The sequence below is a fragment of the Neltuma alba genome, unplaced genomic scaffold (assembly GCF_004799145.2).
Source record: "Neltuma alba isolate B1F8T4 unplaced genomic scaffold, ASM479914v2 tig00003622_pilon, whole genome shotgun sequence".
Classification (NCBI taxonomy): domain Eukaryota; kingdom Viridiplantae; phylum Streptophyta; class Magnoliopsida; order Fabales; family Fabaceae; genus Neltuma; species Neltuma alba.
The window spans coordinates 235,638-243,379 of record NW_021633358.1 but is presented as its reverse complement, the minus strand read 5'-3'; the positions used below and the strand labels follow the sequence as shown (position 1 = coordinate 243,379).

The window sequence follows — 7,742 nt, the reverse complement described above, 5'->3', positions numbered from 1 at the left end:
ATAAATTATAATTGAAACAATAGAGAAAGAATTCGTAATGTACCAAAATATCCTCCCAAATATTGTTTTTCAAATCTTCATCTACCATCCTCCAATTAGAAAGTCAATCCCAATCTTACTCCGTGCTACGTGCTAACTCACAAAGCTAGTAAATTGAGCCCCTTCAGGACCTACAGCTTTCAAATCATCATCAAAACTCTACTATAATCCTTGAGGGCTGTGTGGTCTCATCACGTAAAGCCAACTTCTTTATACGGGTCGGCCCTCTACCCTTTTTCTTGCTAGTAACCTGTCTTCGCCAGAACCCTGAAGTTGAACTCCCTTAATTGTCGCTTTGGGGTTACTCCAAAATTATAACCGAATTAATGCAATATAGTGCAAAACTCGGGTCGTTTCACTTTGAGGAGCCGAAAACAAAATTAAACCCTAGTAAATAAATGCAAGTAACCTAAATTATAAAAGAGATTTTTGATTTTGAAAAGCTGTTAATTAAATACTACGAATCAAATTGAAATTTAAAATACTTTTTTTATATTTTCTTTTATATAAAAGATGATTGAAATAACTGAAGATAAAAGAAATGAAATGAGACACCACAAATAACACTGATAAAAATCAATCCTCCAATTCAACAACGCAGCAATCATCACCTCTAAAAGATGTGGGAGTTAAAAACAATGAATTAAGAATTATAATTAAGCTTTTGATCCAACAACCGAGCCACCTCGAGTTGCCACAAAATATTTTCCTAAATCCAACTTACTAACTGCAACCAGAATAGTAAAATGGGATTAAGGATGCTAAAAACCAATGCTTAATTAGAACTCTTAAATCCAAGATAACAGAATTAAAGCTAGCAAGAGACTATAGGATCCAAAATTCTAAGCCACCTTAGAAAATCACAATATATTAATTCCAAAATCAATACAAATGTCATAACCACAACATTATATTGAAATCAAACTATAAAACACAGCCCAATGTCAAATACTAAGCAATAATCAGTCACAATAATCTCTAATATAATCAGATTAAGCAATACAATTATCCCAACAATCAGAAAACTATCCTAAGACCTAGGAATTGTTAAACAATTATTGAGTAAGAAATTAAAGCAACTAAAACTCCCCTTGATGATCTAAGCTCCTGCCATTGTTGTTGAATTAGAGGATTATTAAGCTCTAGCCATGGATTGCCATAAGAAATGGCCACAATCAGTATTTTGCTACAGGATCCCATGGAAGAACGCAGCCGCCGTCCGGTTTCGTTCTCTGGTCCTTTCTGGTCTTTTCTCCAGCCGCGCCCAGCTCGCTTGCGTCTCCGTTCTATACCCTGTTCGGCGTGCTCTGCTCTGTTTTCGTTCTATCTCCTTCGGCGTCCCGCGTTGATTCTCTCTGCCACCAGAAAGATTCAACGGAGAAGATGATGAATGGTCTCCTCGCGCGCCGCCCAGCTCCTCCGTTCGGGTTGTGTGTGTGTTTTATTTCAGCGCCGCTTGCGTCCTTCTCTTTTTTTCGCTTTCCGCTCGTGAGTGATTATTATATTAGGTTGGGGGAGGGCAAAACGTTCCGTTTTGCTCTCCCTTTTATTATTGTTATATATATATATATATATTTTTTTTTTTTCTTTTCTTTTTCTTTTCTTTTTTTTTTAATTCTTCTAAAAACCTGCAAACAAAATTTAAAAGTAAGGTAGCATTAATTGTCCTCAAAAATCAATTAATCACAATTAAATCAAAATATGACAATTTTGCCCCTATAAAATAATAATTCAAAATAAAACAAAATAAATCAATTAAGGCAAAAGGGACCAATTAAGCTGACAAAACTCATATAAAAGATACCAAAAATATATAAAAATAATTGAGTTTGTCAAACCCTGTTGACCGGATCCGCCCATTTCCTATTCAAAGAACAACTAATAAATGTAAGAATAAGAAACATCAAGTAAATTTAACATAAAACATTAAGTATATTTAACAAAAAAACATCACATTATGAACAAATGATAAATATGAAATGAATTTAATAAGAAACATCAAATAATTTATTTAGGTCTTATAACGATTATCCTCCCAAATTCCTTCACAATGACCATCTCTAACAACATAGTCATCATCTACCAAATCTATTTCAGCTGTTTTAGGTCGAGTAGCTGTGAAAGGCAGGGTTTCATCAAGATTGAACTTTGAGTCATTGTCATCCACCAACTCCTTGCCTCTTACCTTGGAGCATGATAGACAGTTTTTCTTTGCTAGATCAGTAACATAAAACACTTGTTTTGCTTGACTTGCTAAAATAAACAACTCATCTCCATATCCAACCCTCTCTAGATCAACTGAAACAAATCCAAATTCTTCATCTACTTGCACAGCATTACTATTAACTCATTTACATTTGAAGACGTGAACTTTAAACTTGATATAGCTAACCTCCTATATCTCTTCTATTACTCCATAATAAGACATTGACGCCAACGTTAGGTTTCTATCTTTTAAATTAGCAAAATGTATAGCTTCGGCTACTACCATCACCCCACTATTCTGCATAATACTCTTATCATCTTGGGTTTTTGTGTAAAATGAATAGCCATTTATGTCATATCCACCCCAACATACAACCTCAAAATGAGGCCTTGCAGCTAGCCTCTGTATTGTTTCAGAAGGATTACCATCCTTTAACACTTTTAGCTTGAACCACTCTGTAATGACTTGTTATGCTCACTGGCTAGTTGTATATCGTTCTTTCTTGGATTCAAGTTGTTTAGCATATTCTTGTGAGCATCTAAGTAAGGCAAAACTCCATCCATGTTGTGTTAAAATATATAGATGTGCCTACATTACAACTTCACAAGACATAGACCTCACTATAACACCTCATGTTTCCTTGTTTCTCCCCTGATCATGTTGAGATTGAGGAAGTTGCCCTATCAAGATATGCGTTACAAAACTCAACCACCTCCTCAACCACATATCTCTCAACAATTGAAGCCTCAGGCCGATGAGGATTCTTAGAGTACTTTTTTAGGATTTTCTTGTATCTCTCAAATGGGTACATCCACCTTAAACACACAGGATCACAAAGTCTTATCTCTCATACAAGGTGAGCTACCAAGTGGACCATAATGTCAAAAAATAATGGAGGAAAGTGCATTTCCAATTAGGAGAGAATCACATAACTTTCATTTTCTAATTCATCTAACTCAGCAAGATCAATGACTTTGCTGCAAATAGCATTGAAAAACATACAAAGTCTCGTAATAGTGCTTCTCACATCATTTTTCATGATGCCTCAAATAGCAACTGGAAGTAATTGTTGTATTAACACGTGACAATCATGAGACTTTATCCTCGTTATCTTCAAATCTTATATTGAAACAAGTTTTCTCAAATTAGAAGAATAACTTTGAGGCACTTTAATGCTATTAAAAAACAGAAACTTGTTTTCTCTTCCTTTGATAATGTGTGAGCAGCTGGATGTAAATAAGCTCTCTTACCCTCTCTTTCTTGTAGGTGGAGGAGTTTTCTTATTCTAAGTTCGACTAAGTCCCATCTTGCATTAATTCCATCCTTGGTCTTTCTACTTATATGTAAAAATGTACCAATAAGGCTCTCACACACATTTTTCTCCACATGTATCACATCTAGACTATGTCTCACATTAAGACTTTGCCAATATGAAGATCGAAAAAGATAGATCTTTTTTTCATATATTCCTCTCACTAGTAGTCTTCTTCTTTTACCAAAGACCATATTAACTCCCTCCACCCATTGATAAACTTCTTCTCTAGTTAATGGAATTGGTGCCATTTGATATTCTTACGAGCCGTTAAATACCTTCTTCAACCTACGGTAAAGGTGGTGCCGACTAAGAAACCTTTTGTGACTAAGGTAGACCGTCTTTCTTCCATGTTTAAGTTACATGTAGTGAGTGCCTTCTTCACATATCGAACATGTTTTATGCCCCTTAACACTGTATCCTAACAAATTTCCATATGCCAGAAAGTTATTTATCATGGTGAAGATTATGGCACGTAAATTAACCACTGAACACTTCCTAATTAATTATCACTAATATCTATTTTATTTTATTAGTTAAATTATAATAATTCAAAATAGAATCTAAACTTCCATGCAAAATTGAAAATATGTATAAATCGAATTTGAAATCTGGTATAGTCTTTACGTTCTTAAATTGAATTTGAAATTATATAACCACCTGAAACTACTTATATGGATAAATAATTATTTCCATCCGATATATGTGCCATGATTTGTGATGATAGTGAGGAATTAGAATTAGAAACTCATATATCGAATATAAGGCGAGTTATGTGTTTGGATGTGTCACGAATTTTGGTTTTTGTAAAAAAAATAGAAAAATAAGACGCATTTACAGTCTCCCATTAAATCCTACTTTGTATTCTACTTTTATATAATAATAAATAAATTTACACTAAAAAATAAATTTTAAATTCCACTTGGTCTCATCGAGCTAGATAGTAAGGAATTTACAAAAATATGTTACTTGTTTTCAACAACAGGATAAAGAATCGGTTAATTAATCATATTTAGGCTAATAAAGCATTGAAGATAGAACATATGTAATCTGAATGGAAAAATATAGAAGTAAGGACTTTTTTAATTAATCAAATAGTCAGATTGCAAAAGACTTCTTTGTACACAACGTTACAAGTTTTGTTCGTTGCGTTTTCATTTAGATCTAAAATTAATATTTTCATTTACATGAATGGTAGGAGAAGAGGTTAGAGCAAATTAAATAATCTAAATATACATTACGTATTTGGCAAAAAAAAAAAACATTACGTAATATTTATTATAATTACAAAGTTATATTACATCATATTTTATATAATATTATATTTATTATAGCTATAATAATATGCTAAATATAAGGCATGTGATGATATATTACATTATTATATTATGTTCTATTATACTTAAGATATTATACTATGTATTTTGATTATAATAATAAACATAATTATTTTCATAATAATATGAAACAACAATATTTAAAAAATTTGACTGTTTCAAATTAAGCTGGGGACGTGGAGATTTTAACTGAATCTTGGGCTATAAAAAAGGCTATTAAAAATTAAGTATAATAAACTATGTATTGATTAATGGGGGGTTTATCTGTTAATCTTTAATCTTTAATAAGATACACCTTTTTTTATTTATAATTTACATAACAATCACTATTTTGTATGAATTTACGTAACAAATATGAATTTATCAATATTTTAATATTTACAAAACAAATCGATGGAGGAACATAGCAATCACTGTTTGCTAACTCGATTTCTCTATTTTCCGAGTCATCGTCCATATTGGGGGTTTAATACTACCTCTTGTCCTAATTATAAGGCACAATTGACTATTTTGGAGAGATTAAAGAACTTAGTTAAGTTAGTTATTTGTAATGAATAGGTGTTATTTTTTCTAAAATATCCTTGCTAATCAAGTTTGTTATCTAGAACTACCATTGTTAGAATGATTACTTTGGGGAAAAAATGTACAAATATGAGAGACAAAGTGGATTTGGGTTTTATATTTAAGACTAAAATAAAAATCAAACAAGGTCTTATATTAAGGACCCGAGATAGTATTTTATTAGACACTATTATTTCCACAGGTATGATATTATGTCCGAATAAACTCTTTTTACCAATATAAATAGACATGGAAGCATTTAAGCTATGTATTTTTTATGGATAGATTTTTAAAAGTAAATTACATGTGGACAAATATTTCCATTATGCCTCCCACATAAAAAGCATATCATGTAGATGTACTACTCGACATTTTAAGTCATGTTTTCAATCATGGCAAGTGAGGTAGTTAACAGGCACACAAATAAGCCAACATGCCATGACAGGAATAAATCTATAGGCTCCCGCTCTTCATATAGCCAAAAATTCATCTACAGTTATAATAAGAAAATGAATGTTATCAGTGGTGCACGTGTGTATAACCCCTAAACATGCAATATATATGTGACACGATCTTGAAATGTGTAATTCAAAAATGTCGATTTGTATAAAGCCCGCCGCATAAATTTCTATATTTTGTGACCCATGATATATTTTGTTTGTAATAAATACTAGAGGTCAAACTTAATAACTAATATACTATAAAATTAAAACAGATAACTTGATGGCAAGTAAATGCAAGGGAAAATATATTTCCCAGTCCTTATAGTTTGATCAGATTTTGAATTAAGTCCCTATAATTTTATTTCTCTTTATTGAATTCTTGTAGTTAATTTTATAAAATTTATCAGTCCTTCCATTAGCAAAGGTTGCAAACGTCGTTAACGTACACGGATAGAGTGTAATCTGAACTCTCACACACACCAAGTTTGCTGCTCTCCCTATCATCTGTCTCTCTCATCTCTCCAAGCTAACCACTCCCAAACTCCCAACAAAGGAGTGAAGAAGGACTCCCTCAAGTTGCTGCTTTGTTTAAAATTTAAAAGTTCAGAAGTCTGAGTATATTGAAAAACTTTTAAATAAAGAAAGACGAAGTCCCTCATTAATAATCCCTATACCTCGCCTGTTATCCCAACTTCTAAGCACTTACGCAGTTCAAAATTTTACCTCTACGCTAATGGGGAAGCAATATAGTGTCTTACATCAAGTCACGTGATTGAATCTGGCGCTCCTTAATTGAACTAAAACTTCCAAGCACTTACCATCTTCTCTTGTTTTTCTCTCTCTCTGCGTCTGTGAGGTCGCAATTGCAAGAAGCTCCATTTAAGAGATCAACCATGATTGTCGCCGAAGTAGTGCCTAAGCCAAATCTTCAGGGTGTCTTTCTCACAGCAAAGGACCGTGCTTTCTCTTCAGCTAGAAGGTATTCCTTTCATTTCTTTTCTCTGTTCATACATGCTCTGTTTTTCCTGTTTTAAGCATCATGAAACAGAACCAAGAGAATGAACTGAAACTCTCTGCACAAATCTTGTATTTTTCTATAGATTGGAAGGAGAAGTGGCCAGAGTGATCGGAGGAGTGAGACGAATAGGGGAAGTAATGGTAAGACTGTTCGTGAAGGAAGGAGTGAAAGTTGTGATCGTCGACATTGAAGATGAGCTTGGATCCCTACTTAAAGAGGCATTATTTCCGTCAGCCACTTCTTCTACTGTCCGAAATGGAAAACTTAGTGAAATCCACATACGACTAGCTTGACATAATCTTCAATAATATTGAGGTGTTAGGGAATCAATCAAAGAACAAAAGATTGTCAACTTCGGCGCCAACCAGTTTGACAAAGTTGTGCGAGTGAACGTGAAGGGTGTGGCTCCAGGAATCAAGCATGCGGTAGAGTAATGATACCCAAGCAATCTGGGCGCATCATATCGACGTCGAGCATCGCCGAAGTCATGGGAGGACTGGGTCCTCATGTTTATAAAGCTTTAAAGCATGCCGTGGTTGGGCTCATGAAGAACACAGCTTCTGAGTTGGGGAAATATGGGATTCAGTTTAGCCTGTGAGTTGGGAAAATTTGGGCGCTGTTGAACTCATCGTGGTTAGCCTAGAGAGATGAGAGAGACAGATGACGGGAAGAGCCACATGGGAGAGAGAGAGAGAGTGCCAGATCACCCTCTACCACTTCACATTAACGGCATTTGCAACTTTACTAATGGAAGGATTGGTGAATTTAACAAAATTAACTATAAGATTCAATAAAAAGAAATAAAATTATAGGGACCTAGTTCAAA

General features: G+C 33.7%; 1 pseudogene; it reads left to right on the top strand.

Moving 5' to 3' along the window:
* The first annotated feature begins 6,791 nt into the window (after positions 1 to 6,791).
* On the top strand, positions 6,792 to 7,514 carry LOC114742058 (short-chain dehydrogenase reductase 2a-like; annotated as a pseudogene).
* Positions 7,515 to 7,742: the final 228 nt, after the last annotated feature.